Raw genomic sequence first — 17,512 nt, forward strand, 5'->3', positions numbered from 1 at the left:
AACATAGTAAGACCCTGTTTCTACCAAAAAAGTTTTAACATATTAACTGGGCTTGGGGGGGTGCATGCCTGTAGTCTCAGCACTTTGGGAGGCCAAAGCAGGAGGATCACTTGAGCCTAGGAGTTGAAGATCAGCCTTGGCAATATAGCCAGACCCCATTTTTACAAAAAATTTTTAAAATCCCATTGAATTTGAAGTGGATGTCAATGGTGTAGCATATGTATGCATTAGCACTATTGTATGTATAAAATATGTAGATATCATGATCAAAATGAAAACAAAACTCATAAGTGGGGATTTTACTATTTTCCTTTGAGAGCTCAAAATGACTAAGAGCCTTTATATTTAATAAGGTCATTATCTGACATGTATTTATAATTCTCTGTGGGACTTAAAATACAGGATGATTATAACACAGTTGACGAGCCTATAAACCTACAGAAGCATGTTATGAGATATATTTTCATAGCAAGGGTAGTTTATAATAATCACATTAACATTCTTAGTAAATTCCTATGTAGCATCTCAAAGGTTTTTAGTCGAGATTGGAGATATAATCTAATACAAATATAGAACATGTGGTTTTGACGTCACATTGTAATTAGCTAACTCTGAAACTTAAGCTACATAATTTACTGGTGTCAGAGGTTTACTGATTTTGACAAGTGGCAAAGATGGTTTTCCAGTTACTAGAGCTTTTCAGAGACTGAATAATCATTTGTTGGAAATACAGGATGAAGACTTGTAAATTTGTTTTGTTATTTACTCAACCATTTTGTGCATCAGTGATGTTCCGGGTACTGGGAACACAGCAGTAAACAATATTGACACGGTCCCTGTCCCCCGTGAAGTTTACAGTCCGCCTTTCTCGCCTTCAGAGTCTATGAAAATTGTTTCCCCAGGCAGAAAACTGAATATTCATGCTGTTAATCCGTGTATGTTATACCCGAGCTTTCGGTTGTATGAGCGACGTCTGTCTTACCATCTTCTTGCTATAGCATTTGCTGTAACGATAAAGACATGCTCCAGGAATACTTTAAAACTTATTGAAGAATGCAAAAATAAAATGCCAATATTTCGATCACAAGCTTTGGGAAACATTTTTAACTCACTAACTTTAGAGCAACTACTGCAGTATTATGGCTAGAACAATACTATTTATGATAACTTCTGTTTTGTTTTCAATTTAACGGGGCATTCTAGTAATTTCCTTTGTGAAATGAATTCCAAATAATAAAAAAGCAAGCAGGCAGTTTGCATGTTTAAAAGGAGATTTTTAAGTTAGTTATATATCTAAAGTAGGAGGAACTGCTATAAAAGCAAGGGTTTATGGTTATTTATATTGATATTTTACTAAGTTTTCCATAAAGATTATATGCATATCAGAAGTTATTCAAAATCTGTTTAGATACCGACATAAGGGAATCTAAAGAGATGGCATTTTAATATGTATATTTAAGGAAATCTGATCTCAGAATTGGAAAATGTCCAAAGGAATTATATAGGAGGCACTGGTTTGAGCTGCATACCTACTTCAGATCCATTTCAGTGATCACCTCGTCCAAGTCTGCGTGAGGTGCCTATCAGCTGTTTTTCTGCATCCTGGGCAAACCGCCATCATTAGCATTTTGTGTAAGGCCTGCTAATGCTTGTTCATTTGTCTGTCTTCTTTGCTAGGCTCTAAGTTTATTAAAGGCAGAGACCATATCCAATTTGTCCTTATATCTCCAGAGCCTAAGAACATACCTGGGACAGCAGGAAAAAAAAAAAAAAAGGATGAACAAATGAATAATGATTAGCTTCCAAACGAAGGAATCATACTAAAATTTGTCTAGCACAAACGTTTCCCAAGATGAGGGACTTTCAATGCTAAAACCAGGAAAGTCCAGGAAAAAAAACAAAGGCCATTTGACCACCCTAACCAGAAGACAATTAGGAGAATTTTTGACTTAAATCGTGTTATGGTAAATGGAGGTTTTGAAGGTTCATCTAGAAACCTGCTTACCACTGATCATTTCATCTTTTAATATAATTTTTGATGAAATATATGTTTAGACTTCCAAACAAGCAATTTTGACAATCAAAACATATCTGCGAGTTGGAATCTGCCTCTACTGTTAATACTTTCAGTTTCTTGAGAGATGTCTCTGCCAGACATTAAGCCAAGGAATTTTCAAATATCACACCACATTTTCACAGCGGAGGAAACTGAAATTTTTAGGGGCTCAGCTACGTGTACAGGGTCTCATAGCTCTTAAGTGATAAGTTTGGAATCAAACCTCCATCTTTGTGATGCCCAGCTTTTGGTCTTGTTTTTTCAACACCTGTTCTGTGTCACACCTGCCAAGCTGCAGGTGCATCAAGCAAGATAATTTTCATTGCTTTCTGAAAACTTGTAGACATATTACTGAAAAATAAATCTGTCCTAATGGATGCCACAAGAAAGTATCATCGCTTTGAAACTGGCATAAGAAGAATGTAGAGGATAATCGAGAAAAGTCTAAGACTTTTGCATATTATTGAAAGCATAGCTTCTTTAAGATTACTGGGGAAAAGAGAGTTGGTGAGGCATATGAATGAGAAAGAAATTCATCAAAGAACACTACTCAAAAAAACTACAAGTTTTCTGAATGTTACTGTTTGGTGTTTTATTGAATACTGAACTTATTTAAAATCTTGGATTTATTTTTAATTCTTCAGCAACCCTGTTATATACATATCAAAACCTGTTTAATTAATCGGTTTAACTATGCCTCATTGCACTGTTGTTCAACTTAATTTCCCCACTGCATTTTTTAAATTTCTCCTCAGACCTGTAAGCTTCAAAACTTTGCTTTGCTGCCCAGAAGCATTTCCCCAGACTTTACAGCTTTTACGAACAAATTCAACAAAACAAGAGAAGTCTTAACCTAAGCAGCACAAAAATTGCCCCTCTGGCTTTTTTCTCCCATCGCCCTTACTTTCTTCTTTGTGCTTACTTATCCCTGAATGATAATCAGTTGGTGGTAATTACTGAACTCTCAAGTAGGGCTTGCTCTAAAAAGATAATTTTAATTGGTTTGTTGATTTCATTTAATTCCCATTTTTCAGGGAGCAAAAACTAAGGCAAAATGTTTGCAATGGCTTTCCCAAGCTCTAAGATAATTTGAGTTATAGAAACATAAAGAGATCCATGGTCTCAAGTGCTTACTTAAATTACTTGGTCCATTTCTTTGGACTAAGAGTGGTTTTGTTTCCTCATTGCAAACTGAGAATACCTAATCAATCACTTTTAACTGCACCTTATAGCTTCACTCATTCCACAAAATTTGTGAGTGCCTCTGTTCAAGTCACTCACCAAGATTGTGCGTTCAGTAGTGAAAAAAGACAGACAAAAATCACTTCCCAAGGAGAGCTTTCATTTTGGTATAGGGAGACAGAGTTCAAGCAAATAGATATACAGAAAATAGAGTTAATAGTGATGAGTGTTACGGTAAGAGAAACAGGAAAATGTAAGGGGATAATATAGCAAATTGGTAACAATAGCAGGAGTTTACTTTTTGATATCGCCTTTAAGTAACCTTGCTCTTTTAAAGACAGCATGGTTTGATTAGTTTTTAAATGAAAATACATTTTTTGCACTTAAGTATTCATTCATTTATTTACTTAACGATGTATAGAATGCATAACACATGTCAGGCATTCATCTAAACACTAAGGTAGTTAGAGCAATAATCAAGTATTAATCAAAACCGTAGCTCTCATGGAGCTTGGAGTTTAGCTTAGTAAGCCAGGAAATTAAGAATTAATAATTAGGCAGACAAAGTCAGATAGTGATGGGTTGTCTGCTGGATTTGAAAGAGCCAAATTGCTCTTGGCTGGGTGGCCAGGAAAGGCTTTTTGGAGGGGGTAATAAGTAAACAAAGATCTGAATGATGGGTAGGCAGCTACAGCAAGGTGAAAGCAAAGAGACTTGAAATGCCATTTGAATGGCCCATGCAGTGGCCCTATGGTGGGTCCAAGTTTGACCTGATGAGGAAAGGAAATAAACTTGGTGCATTGGGAGGATTCCAAGCTGGTTTTGGAGTGAGAGGGACATCAGATAAACTCAGAAAGCTACCCAAGTGCTGGGACACAGATGGCTCTGTAAGCTAGGGAGAGTTTTATCCTCAGAATCATGGAAAGCATTTAGACTGTATCACTAACGCAAAGGGACGTGATTTTACCATATTTAAAAATGGAACTTTGGCTGCTTCTTGGAGAACAGAGCTTTTGTTGATTTGTTTATTTGTTTGTTTGGGGAGTGGTCCAGAATGAAAAGGAAGAGGCTAGTAGTGAGCTTGTGCAATAGTGCACAGGAAGTAATAATAGTAACTTGGACGAGCGTGATGGTTCTGAGGATCAGGAGAGATCAATCGATGCAAGGTGTTTGGGAAGGAAACAGATTATGTGTGTGTGTTTGTGTGTGTGTGTGTGTGTGTCTTAATCAAGTTTATTGAAGTATAATTTACATACAATAAAATATGCACATTTTAAATGTATGAGGCAGCTTTAAAAAGTATAAATTCCCGTGTAATCATCACCGCCTCAAAATACAGATTTCCTTCATGTTCCTTTACAGCAAATTCCTCCTCACCGCCACTACCTTATGTAGCAACCACTGATCTTATTCCTATCATCATACATTTAGTCTGTCCAATCTACACCTATATATAAAGGGAATCACATGGTATTTACAATTCTGAATTTAGCTTTCTTTCACTCAACGTAACGTTTTTTCAGTTAATCTATACTATATTGTTCAAATATCAGAAATTTGATCCTTTCAATTGCTGAGTGAGTGAATACACAACAATTTATTTACTATTTGCCTGTAGATGAAGATTTGGGTTGTTTTTAGAGGCTGTTATGAGTGATGAATAAACCCACTATGAATATTTATGTACAACTATTTTTACAGACAGATGTTTCCATCTCTCTGGGTTGGGTGGTAAATATATAACTTTATAAGGAACTATCAAATTGGTTTTCTATATGGCTATTTTAGATTTCTTTTTTAAAAAATTTTACTTTAAGCTCTAAGATACATGCGCAGAATGTGCAGGTTTGTCGCATAGGTATACATGTGCCATGGTGGTTTGCTGCACCTATCAACCTGTCATCCAGGTTTTAAGCCCTGCATGCATTAGGTATTTGTCCTAATGCTCTCCCTCTCCTCGTCCCATACTCCCTGACAGGCCGTGATGTGTGATGTTTGCCTCCCTGTGTCTGTGTGATCTCATTGTTCAACTCCCCTTATGAGTGAGAACATGTGGTGTTTGGTTTTCTGAAACAGATTATTTACTAACAAATTAGAAGTGAAGTAGAAGGGAAGAAGAAGAATCAAGGATATTTCTTAGATTTTTGTTTCAGCAACTGGTGGATGTTGGCACTCTTTTGAGATGGGTAAGACAGCACAAGAAAAAAGACTAGGATGAAGAGAAATGAAGAGTTTGCTTTGGGACAAGATAAGTCTGAGATGCCTGTCAGACTTCAAGTGGAAATGTTGAGTAGATAGGGGATATGTAAGCCAGGAATTCCAAGAAAGACTAGAGGTTCAGATTGGAGAGTCATTATCATATAGATAGTGTTTAAATTTGTGGGACTGAATGAAATCAGCTATGGAGAGAGTATAAATTGAAAGCAGCTTAAGAGGTTTCAGAAACTAACTTTGTGGCATGGCATCATAAGGTATGATGCTAATTTTTCATTACATAGAATTGTTTTAAGTACATTTACATACATGTATGTTTGGATAGACATAGAAAACCTTTGAAAAGATATGTGAGAAACAATATTTGTCACTCGGGAAACAAATGAACAGGGAGAGACAAGAGACTGTTACTGTTTATTACAGACTTTTTGTACGATTTGAATTTTTGCCACCTGAATTGGGAGACAGAAGGAGGAACCAGCAAAGGAGAAATAAGGAAATATTAGCTCTTTTAAGGAGTAGAAATGCACTCTTACTCATTTTAGCATCTTCCACAATACCCACCACAGTGTCTGGGCAAATACAGATCTTTTACACGTATGGTTGGACTGAATTATGCAGATAATTAAGGCCAAGAATTTCTACTTTCCTGAGAATTCTAATTGCCCATTTTGGCTATTACTATCCACTGGGTTTTGTCAGTGTTGACCAAATTGCTATAGAGAAACTAAGCTTGTATACGGCATGAGATGTCAGTAATCACAGTGAGGCATGTTGAACACTTAACCTCTTGGTGTTAGTCTTTTGGTGCCTCACTTTAAAACAAAATTTTCCACCTTATATTTTCTTAGATCCAGTCAAAGTTATAAGCTTGCTCCTGGTAAAAACATATAAATAAAAGTATTCCATGATTCCATCCATTAAAAGAATAAACAGAATAAGCCCCTCCTTATTAATGGTAAAGACATGTATTTATATAATAGTAGTATCACATCATTATTTGTGAAAAAATATGAGATGGTGGAAAAAAGATGTTTCCTAACAACTTTTCTACATTTTTCAGCTTTGTTATTCTACTGCATCTCCCTGAGTGTACTCTGGAACTGCTGTTATTTTCCATTGAATGAACTTAATTCCTTTGCAATAATGAAAAGAGAAACAAAAAGAATCACCTATATTTCATAAATTAATTGATTTAAAAGTAGGTGCCAGTGTTATACTTGTTTTATATATATAAAACTTAATATATGAAAATTATATGTAATATATAAATTATATATAAAATTATATATGAACTACATATAGTTTTACATAATGAAATCTAAAAAAATCATGTATATTATATTTCAAAAATTTTGAAAATTTATCAAGTCAGAAATGTTGGCTAATTGGTTAATAATATGAAAAGGTATTATCAATTAAAATTAATTAAGGGTAAAATAATTCCTTCTTACTTAGCGGCAGCTAATTTTTGCAGATAAAATGTACTCATATCTTATGTTCATTTAGCTTACAGAAATTAAACTAAGTTTGGAGACAGACAGAGAGAGACAGAAAACAAATTTAAGTAGTAGTTGAACCTATCTAACCTTTCCCGAATCACTAGTCTTTTTCTTCTGAATGAAAGTAACAGAGAGACATGAATATGCCTTTCTCCTTTGGTTTTGTCTCTATGTGCCCCTTTAAGTGGGAATATTTGCAGCAGTAAGTGTGACTTTGGTGCTTAAAAAAAGCTGTAGGTATGTCCTCTGCAGGGATATGGATGAAGCTGGAAGCAATAATTCTCAGCAAACTAACCCAGGAACAGAAAACCAAACACCGCATGTTCTCACTTATAAGTGGGAGTTGAACAATGAGAACACATGGACACAGGGAGGGGAACATCACACACTGGGGCCTGTCGGGGGGTGGGAGGCAAGGGGAGGGAGAGCATTAGGACAAATACCTAATGCATGCGGGGCTTAAAACCTAGATGGTGGGTTGATAGGTACAGCAAACCACCACGGCACATGTATACCTATGTAACAAACCTGCACATTCTGTACATGTATCCCAGAACTTAAAGAAAGAAATAAAACAACAACAAAAAAAAAAAAAAAAAAAGAAAAAAAGAAAAAACCTTGGGTATTTTCCGTACTGTGAGGTTTTAAAAGTAAGCCAACAACTTTATGTAGGGTCAACCCAAGGCCTCACAGTCCATTCTGACATTGCCGGAAAAACTGGGTGTATTAAGAGACAATGTGTCAGGCTCCTGAGGAATGTCATACCAAGGGAATTCCAAGCATATTTTGACTCTATCTGAGTTCTGCCTACTTATTCACCACAGTGCCTAGCCCTCCAACAAGGGGCAGCTTCCATGCTCATCCTTCGGGGGCATATAAAGCATTCTTTTGGACTAATTTAGCTATAAGAATTTTAAGATTGAAAGGAGAGAATCAGGACACCACAATTGTTGAATGACAAGCCAGATATTCTTGGAATAAATGGCCAAGAGTAAAAATTGTAAATTAAAATAAATCAGTAGTTAGAGTCAGTATAATTGTTCCTGTTCAAAGGTACCGTGTGTATCCTAGAGACAAAGCATTGCTTATAACCCTTTTGCCATTATGATCTAAGTTCATATTTGAAGCTACTTTTAGACTATACATTTCATGATGGTTTCATATAAGGAAATTAACTCGCTTTAGTGATTAGTTGTGAAATTCATACCTGATAATCAAATAGAAAGCTATGTAGGAAATCTAAGAGCCCTGTTCCAAAGTTAGTTACAACTTTAGGCTTATTTTCATGGATTGGGATAGGATAAAGTTTTGCTTGCCAAAGCACCTAATTTCAGATAGACATTTAGAACTCACCAAGCATTAAGAGTTTTACAAACTTTTGTTGATCCAGGTTCCAATATGCTGACTTCCTTGTAAGTTGATGCCACTTCTTTTTGCATATCAGAATTACTGATTAGTAATATTCTGATAGTTAAAATGTTATGATTTTCACCATATAAGTTGAATGCCAGGTTTAAAATTAAAAATATGAATCTATTTATAATTTGGACAAAATCCATTTTTGTCTTGCTAAAAAAAGTCCTTGCTGAAATATCAGATTCAACAAATTTATTTAATTGAAAAATATTAATTGGAATACTTTATTGTCACACTACCTGGTCATCATAGACAGAAGGAGAGAGAATTGCTCATTTCTAATGGAAGACATCAAAGAAAAATTAAACTTTAATTGTTTGCAGTTAGCAGCAGTGCATAAATTGCTCATAAGTCTGAAACTGATGACCACACTAGAGTAGGTCTGGACTAGATGAGATTCTTTCTCTATAGTGTATTCTTTTTCTCTTTAACTTTTATTTTAGGTTAAGAAGTACACATGCAGGCTTGTTATATAGGTAAACTCATGTTATGGGGGTTTGATATACAGATTATTTTGTCATCCAGGTACTAAGCCTACTAACCAATAGTTATTTTTAATGATCCTCTCCATCCTCCTACCCTCTGCCCTCTGGTAGGCCCCAGTGTGTGTTGTTCCCCTCTTTGTGTTCACGTGTTCCCGTATTTAGCTCCCATTTATTAATGAAAACATGCAGTATTTGGTTTTCAGGTCCTCAGTTACTTTGTTAAGGATAATAGCCTCCAGCTTCATCCATGCTCCTGCAAAGCACATGATCTTGTTTCTTTTTTATGGCTGCATAGTATTCCTTCGTGTATATGTGCCACATTTTCTTTATCCAGTCTATCATTGATGGGCATTTAGGTTGGTTTCATGTCTTTGCTATTGTGAATAGTGCTGCAATGAATATATGTGTGCATGTATCTTTATTATAGAAGGAGTTATATTCCTTTGGGTATATACCCAGTAATGGGATTGCAGGGTCAAATGGTGTATTCTATAGTAAGTGTTTTTGGGCTTTCTGTGTCAGGAGGTACTCAGCTGCCAGGTACCTTAGGGTCAGGAGCATTCAAGAATTTAGGAAGCATTCCTGAGTTATTCAAAAGATTCAAAAAAATCCCAAGAATACTACTGGAAAGGAAGCCATGTTTTATGACCTTAGGTGAATTACGTGGAAATGTCTGGTTGGATACCTAGTGGCACAGCCAGCAATAAACAATCTCACCTTGACTGCTTACTCCAGATCCTGGAATGGAAAATACATCTGTCATCTGGATGTATCAGATTCTGATATTCCTTAAAGCTGAATGGACCCAGTTTCAGTAGTTCTCAAAGTTTCTTTTTTGTAGATCGTTTTGTTTTTATTATCTTTAATTGACACATAATAATTATACACATTTATGGGATACAGTGTGATATTTTAATACAGGTATACAATGTGTAATGATCAAATCAATATAATTAACATATCAATCACCTTAAACATTTATTATGTCTTGGTGTTAGGAACCTATAAAATCTGCTTTTCCAGCTATTTGAAAATATACAATAAATTGCTAATTATACTTATTAACATAACTGCAATTCCTAGCACATCATTTACTTCGAAACTCTTTGCAGGCCTTCTTAATGGGTGAGGCTGAATCTCTGACTCAGAAATGGATAGAAAATAAATGCTTTAGCATTTAGAAAACATCATCAAAATCTTAAGTAGGATGTTCCTATGAAGAAATATAAAATAGTCATCTTTTCACTTTTCTGGGGGATAGCTTTTAACAAAAGTGGAAAAATCAGAAATGATCCTGATGACATTTTCATAATTTTCTTACATAAATATTGAAAGAGCTGGGTTGCGTATGAGCATGTATTTTAAATGTCTTTCTATATTTTAACATTACGTTCCCCACAAAACAAATAACTAAACTGTGAACTACTTTGAAAAATGTTCTCATTTACCATCGTATCAGCCTTTTCAGTAGAGAACTGTTAATCTAAGGTTCTTCTTATATTCAATACTCAATTAAACATATATTTAGTAGAGAAGTACATAACAGATGCTGTTTGTCCATTGAAAACAAAAGGATATTCGACTGGTTGCCCCACAATTCATATGAGTGTAAATAAATGTGAATGTTATTGAATATATACTAAATATATGTTATTAAATATACACTAAAATAGTTAAAAGTTAATTGCCCAAAAATAGAACACTAGAACTTACTCCTTCTATCTGGCTGTACTTTGTATTCATTAACAAACTTTTCAGTATCTCCCCCTTTCCCCAACCTTTCTTACTCTGGTAGCCATTGTTCTAGTCTCTACTCCTATGAGATCAACATTTTTAGCTTCCACGTGTATGAGAACATGCAGTACTCATCTTTCTCTGCCTGGCTTATTTCACAGCATGATATTAATATTAATAGAGTTAAGAATTGTCACAGGATTTTGTCAAGATGCAGATTGCTCTATAACTCACTAAAGATTCATTTTCAATAGGTCCAAAGTGGGTCCCAGGGATTCGATTTTTAAATAAGCCTTTTTGGGGAATGCTGAGGTAGTCTAGGACTAGGGCTGATCTTGTATGTCTGAGCTAAGTGGCCTGGAAGCTGTAATGATTTTGCCTAAGTTGTATGGAAGCACTTATTCATTCTTAATTTGGAAATGAGAAATATTATAGAAAAAAATTTGTAGATATATTATTATCAAAACATGTTAAGAGCTATTGAAATTGAGCCTAACAAAAGAAAGCAAGAAGCTTTTGAATAAGTGTAGTATATATGATAAGTAAATCAGAAGATTTCAGAATGTTGTGAACTAGTTACAAAGATTGGAACTTTCTTTAGTTCTGAGTTTATATTAAATTATTGCTATCCAAGTGGTAATCAGTGTTTTAAAGAAATTTAAGGAGGTTCTAAAAATACCATACAACTAAGATGGTTGTTTTTAGCTTACAATGCTATAAGAGATAAATTGAACTTTGAATTTATTTTAGTTCAAGACCCTTTATAATCAGTTATTTTTTGCAAATTTTAATAAAGAATCTTAGCTTTTCTATTAAATAGCTTGTCCTGAAATATAGTATAAACAAGATTGTCTTTTAAGAATGCAAAGTAAAAGTTTATTTTTACCTCCTTTTAAGCCTTCCAAACCTAAGTTTAACAAAAGTGTACTAATTACTTTTGTATGGATTAATTATAACAATACAGTGAGGTATGGTGTTATTTTATCCATAACATAAAAGCATTTTGAAATATATATTTTGATGTGAAGAATACTTTTGAAAAAATACATAAGATACTAATAACAGGGTTTCCCTTTGGAGAAACTGTCATGAATTGGAAACTAGCATAAAGAAAAATTCATACTACCATTTCATCATAATCAGATCTTTGAAAGATTTGAACTTTTACCACACACACATATTATCTATAATAAAACCATCGATAAACAAAGGAACGCACTTTTTAAAGGAAAGGAAGGCGATATATATATAAAATATATAAGTTTATTAGGATATATATATAAGTTTATTAGGACAATTTGGGTGCTCAGAAAAATTCGAAACTTTTCAGAAGCAGAAAATTATCAATGCTGAATCGAGATGCTGTATAACTTTCCTCTGGAAAGATAATACTTGACTTACTATATGTTGAATATAAAATGCATGTACTTCTTGTCTTTTTTCAAAATATGAATAGTATTGAACTCTGTATATTTATAGCTACCTATATTATCTGTCTACCTATTAATAATCTATTTTGCATTTTGGTCTCTGTCTTCTTTTGGCCACTGAGTCATCTACCAGTCTTTAATGAGGGACGTGGATAAAGAATAGAAACCAGTTTTCTTTTTTCCCAAACTCTAAAGCAATAGGTGCTTAAGCCAAGCCTCCTAATAACTAAGTCCCACCTGAAAAATCAAGACATTCTTTTAAGTTGTCTTTGATTCCCATCAGCAAATGCAGTGTTTGCTTCCCATCTGAGCACCATTTGGCAAACTGGAGATAAAGTCTGCAGAATTATTTAGCATCGCATATGTTTACAATTGCTTTTTCAAGATGATCCAAATGATTTTAAAGTTTTGTTCATGTGTTAACCAACTGTGGTGGCTGCACTTTATATTGTTGTAATGTAGAAAGGCTAGACTTCAACAAATTCCATCTAACAAACATATATGGACTATCTAAAAATGGAGCATTTTAGTGAAAATTATATATTTCATTCCTTTAGCTTGCTTGGATTAATAAAATGAGTTCCCCTGGAAATAAATAAAAGTTAATTGTCCAAAAATGAAATTAGATTTGTTCACTTTAAAACCAGTAGGTGCTAAATTGGTATGGGAAAAACATATGAGCCTTAGAGGACAAGGAAATGAAAATTTAGAAACAAAAGGCAAAGCTCACAATTGGCATCTGTTAAAAATTTAGTATTGAATGTAAAAGGAACATTACATTAACAGTTTTCTACCGTAAAGGCTGATATGAGGGTAAATGAAAACATTTTTTGAAAGTAGTTTATAGTTTAGTTATTTGTTTTGTGGAGAATCTAATGTTAAACTATAGAAAGACATTTAAAATACACATTAATACTCAAGCCAGCTCTTTTAATATTTACATAAGAAAATTATTAAAGTGTTATCAGGATCGTTTTTGATGTTTCACTTCCATTAAAAGCTATCCCCCAGAAAAATGAAAATATGACTATTTTATATTTCTTAATAGGAACATCCTAATTAAGATTTTGATTGTGTTTTCTAAATCCAAAGAGTTTATTTTCTGTCCAGTTCTGAGCCAGAGATGTAGTCTTATCCATTAAGAAAACCTGCCAAGAGTTTTGAAGGAAATTATGTGCCAGGAATTCTGTCTTTCATGGAAAAGTACAGGAAATCCAGATAGATCATTCTATATTATTCTAAGCCAATGTGATCAAGTTAGTATACATTATTAAACAAAACACAGATAAAGGTAATTTAGCATAAAAATAAGATTTATCGGTTGAACAAAGGTCAACATTCAAATTTTCCTTTTCTGGGATATTATGGATAGCAATTGGCATATTCTGGATTAATGAGACTAATTTTTTTCTCTTTCCTAGAAAGCCACTTTTACTTTTACCCTCAGTTCTTGAATTTTTTCTTCAATGACACTTCACAGTCAAGGAAGTACTACTCTTATTCTCTCCATGAATCACAACCTTGGCTGCAACAATTTCTAATGATAGGTTTTCTTAAAAATACACAGATTTTATATTTCTAAAATAATGTCTTCTGACCACCAGAGAAGACCTCTGTATTGACCCATGCCCTCTCAGAATTATTCTATCCTTTCCCTGCACCCCACTAACACATAGGTTTCTTTTATCACTGCCCAGATTTCCTGCTGCTTTTGCTGATTTTAAATCACAGGGGCTTTGTAATAAAGGACAGGAGGGTTGTTTTAAGGGTAGGCCTGACTTATACCTAGAGATGCTTAAAATGTTTATAATAGCTACCTTTTATTTTGTATTTAGTATGTGCCACACATTCCATGAAAGGCTTTACTGTCACTAAAGTCTATTAATTCTTTGATCTAATTCAAACCTTTCAACTGGATAAGAGTTAAGAGTTAGGATCCTTGTTTTATAAATTAAGTAAATGAGAATTAGGAAGGTGGTAAAGCTTACCCAAGGTTATCAAACTAGGAACTGCTGGAGGCAGAACTTAAAATAAATTTTTTGTAGACGGCATGGATTGGAGAAGAGATGAAAAAGCAAATGCTAAGGTTGAAATTTTTGCTGCATGTAGCCTTACCAAGTATGTGCATAGACCGGCTAATCAATCCTAGGTAGTTGTGTCCATCAGGAAAGGGGAAGAAGCCCTTCCTGGACTACTCTAAAGGTTTTACTAGCTTATTTATACTAACCTCCATTCAAAAATTATTCCAATGGCTTGTTATAAAAGATACATGTAAAATTGCCTTTGAAAATAATGGAGGTTATTGCAAAGTACATAATTGACGAGGTAGGGTCCTCATAAAAATATTAAAACCACAGACTGGACAAAGTAATAAAAACAGCACACAGAGAATTATAAAAAAATAATTTCTGAATAATTAATTAAAATGGCAGGTAGCAAAAATGGCATTTGAAGAATTTGTTATTTTGCGTGGGAAAATTATTTCTATATCACTTTTACTGCAACATTTTCTACTCATAGTTCAGAAAGTGGAGCACATATTTATATATCTACAGCACCCACATAGAGCCAGACACATGACCTATGAAAAGAGAGAATAATCTTTGATATTACATTTTAGAAAAAATGGGCTGAAAATACTTCAGACATTTAGGATTTTAGTATGCAAATATAAACCTAAATTATCTAAAATAAAAAAGTAGACAAGAATGCATTTATAATAGGAGATAAGTATACAAGAAAACTTGACTAAAAAGACTGTCTGAAATTGAACACAGCATCTATAAAGAGACCAATGTTGTCTGTGAATCATGAGAATCAGATTAATCCCCTCTACGCCACATGCCTTAGGTTTATTGTCCCAATGTCCCATTTAGTCAGTGAGTGCTTCCTTCTCTTACAAACATATAATGGTTTGTCCCATAAATTATATGGCCCCCTCCTTAGCACTATTCTGATACTCCTGGACATCCTCCAGTCGTCCCTGCTCTTGTCTAAGTTTTTACTTCGTTTGGTACGTTCAGAACCTAAGACAGAGCTAGAATTTCTATGTTAGTGCAATTATTCTCCATAATGGAATTCTTGTGATACACACCATATGGCCTGTAAGCCCAGAATATTCACTGTATCTGGCCTATTACAGGACAAGTTTGCCAGATAAATGGAGGATACATAACAAATGTATTGGTTAATGGGAAAAAAGTCAAACATGTAATCACAATAATCTAGTTTGAAAAAAATATTGACTATCTGGTTTTAAGGGGTTTAATGGTGTAAACAGTGATAGCGTGCTATATAAACACTTTTAATAAGAGTATTACTTAAAGGAAACAGCAGACAGCCAGTGAAGGACCAAGTCAGACTGATACAATAATGTTTGCAAATGAATAATGGAGACGATTTTGAAGGTGTTGTGTTGATGGGTGTTATAAATGGAAGGAGAGAGAACATGAAAATTCAACACTATATATGCATTTTACATATGCTTACATAGCTTTTGCTATAAATGTTTTTCTGTCTGGATAAAAAGGGTGTGCTCTGATATTCTAAGTCACTTTCATTAAAAGCAAATTTTAAGAAAAAACTACAAGTCTAAGACTGCTTCTGTTAACATGAGATGACATTAAGTGTATTTTATGAAGCAGAAAATTGCTTCACACCCAAATTCTTAAAATTCGGTGGTTTTTTTATGGTGCTGTCTTTATAATAAGATATAGAACATTGGTACACAGGAGCTGCATAACACTCTAATGGAATTAGCATTTAGTAATTTGATATTTTATATGCCTGACAAATCTGGTGTAGAAAAACCAAAGAAATATGGAAGAACACTGTTTTATGATCAGAACCATGCTTTAAAGTGGAATTAATTTACTAATTCTTTGTTGGCAATCTACTTAAGGACCTGAGCCTGGTGCAATTTTAGAAACTGACCCAGGTAAGCTCACAAATTTATAATAAAGAGGATATAACAAGAATTTTAAAAGAAAACAAAGCTTTATTTATATTAAAGGCACTACTAAAATAGATATATGTTAATCATTGTTATTAACTTAGACTTTGAGAAGCAAATTGAACTCAGCTGTGTGTGTGTGTGTGTGTGTGTGTGTGTGTGTGTGTGTGTGTGTGTGTGTGTGTGTAGTTAAAATTCTCAAGCATGAAGTTTTAAAAATATTAAGGGTATTATCTTGGTAACCTTGTAGCAAACTCTATAAGCCTTGATTTCTACTGAAATCAATTTACTTCGACTGGGAATAATCAACCTTAACGGTGCAGATGACAAAGTTGAATTTACCATGAACTCTAAATATGAAGGGAAAAACATAATTTTTTTGATCAAAATAAATTAATGAAATTGAACAATGGCTCTTATTCAAATTTGAATGATTACTAGAAATTAATGTGGATTACCACATATTTATTAAAAGATATTCTAACAATCTGGTGCTTATAAATGTTATCTCACAAATATGATATCTTTTGAAAGATGTAGAAGTCAATTTCATTAAAGAAATATCTTTTAAGAGACAATGTTCTGCTGATTTTTGTAAGCTTTGCTCAATTACCGTTATCTGGCATTATACTCCCTTGCATTGCATCTTCTATGGAAAAAGGTGCTTCTCTTTTTGTAGTCACCTATCAATATTACATTATCATATTTTAAGTGAGCACACAGTGCTTATCTGAGAGATTTTATAACATTATAAAAGATAATCATAACAAGCCTGGATGAATTAATGGGGTGAATCAAACAAATGATTTCATAAAATGGTTCTCAAATTGTTATTTTCCTTAAGCAGGAGAAACATTTTTGAAAAATAAAACTCCAAATATAAAACAGATAAGATGAGATCACCTTGGGTGCAGTCTGTGGTCTGGGCTTCACAGCCAAGTCTCTCTCTCCTCCACTGAAAGGGCTACCGCAGCCCCTGAGAGACTCTGCAAAACTGAAACTTGGACTCTGGACAGAGCTCGAAGATCAGTGATTCATGCATGTTTTCCTGGTTAAAAAATGCTAACCTTCCTAATCCACCCAGCCATTCTTTCTGCAGATCATTTCCAAGGACCCAAATCAACTGTGATTAGAAATACTTTGTCTCTAAGCAATGAGCTGGTGGAGGGAGTGCAAATCAAAACCATTTATTTCTCTGGGGCAGTGTATTGGTTGCCTTCTTTAAGAGATGGGGGCAATGATAATGGGCCTCTCTATTCATTTATAGTTCTTTTCTAAATATGTATGGTTCAAAAACAGAATAAAGTTTGTGCTAGTTCTCTGAGAAACGAGAAATACTGTCTTTATCCATCTCTCTGTAATTCCCAACACTCCAAATTAAATTCTGGAGCTTATTTGTAGTTAACTAATAAATTTGGAAAAAAGATATTTCTTTGATGAGGCAATTGGCTTATCTAAAACAATTTCTAGTTGTGCTCCACAGTCCAACTTTGCTATCTTGGCAGAACAGAGGTGAGTTGATTCATTCATGGTTGATGTTC

General features: G+C 34.1%; 1 protein-coding gene and 1 long non-coding RNA gene across 4 annotated transcripts in view; one reads left to right on the top strand and one right to left on the bottom strand.

The window, feature by feature from the left end:
* PLXDC2 (plexin domain containing 2) overlaps positions 1-17,512 on the top strand; it is a 467,700-nt gene that overhangs the window by 361,247 nt on the left and 88,941 nt on the right. The window lies entirely within an intron of this gene.
* Positions 345-16,967, bottom strand: LOC135965029 (uncharacterized). The gene is made up of 3 exons (XR_010577862.2): positions 16,875-16,967; positions 1,530-1,746; positions 345-1,004 (listed from the first exon to the last, which is right to left on the bottom strand). It is a non-coding gene; the product is annotated as an uncharacterized lncRNA (long non-coding RNA).

The sequence above is a fragment of the Macaca fascicularis genome, chromosome 9 (genome assembly GCF_037993035.2).
Source record: "Macaca fascicularis isolate 582-1 chromosome 9, T2T-MFA8v1.1".
Taxonomy (NCBI): Eukaryota; Metazoa; Chordata; class Mammalia; order Primates; family Cercopithecidae; genus Macaca; species Macaca fascicularis.